Source organism: Mus caroli, chromosome 6, assembly GCF_900094665.2.
Source record: "Mus caroli chromosome 6, CAROLI_EIJ_v1.1, whole genome shotgun sequence".
Classification (NCBI taxonomy): domain Eukaryota; kingdom Metazoa; phylum Chordata; class Mammalia; order Rodentia; family Muridae; genus Mus; species Mus caroli.
Window position 1 is genome coordinate 138,794,881 of NC_034575.1, and position 289 is coordinate 138,795,169.

A 289-nucleotide genomic window follows, 5' to 3' on the forward strand; every position below is an offset into this window, starting at 1 on the left:
TCCTCTCTCTTCTTGTGGCCTCTATCTCAGACCCCAAGCCCTTGAACCAAATTTGTTGACCAGTCAGGGGTAACTTGAGGGCCAAGGTTACATAGCATCTCTTGGTGTACTTTAAGATCTTCTCTTGGGGGGAGCAAACAGATCTTAGGGGCCAGTATTTAGCATTATAATACATAGCGACAGACTCAACAACTATGGCTGATGGGATGAATTGTGATCTGGCTTCTCCACCTAATTCTTTAAATCTCCTCTCCTCTCCTCTCCTCTCCTCTCCTCTCCTCTCCTCTCC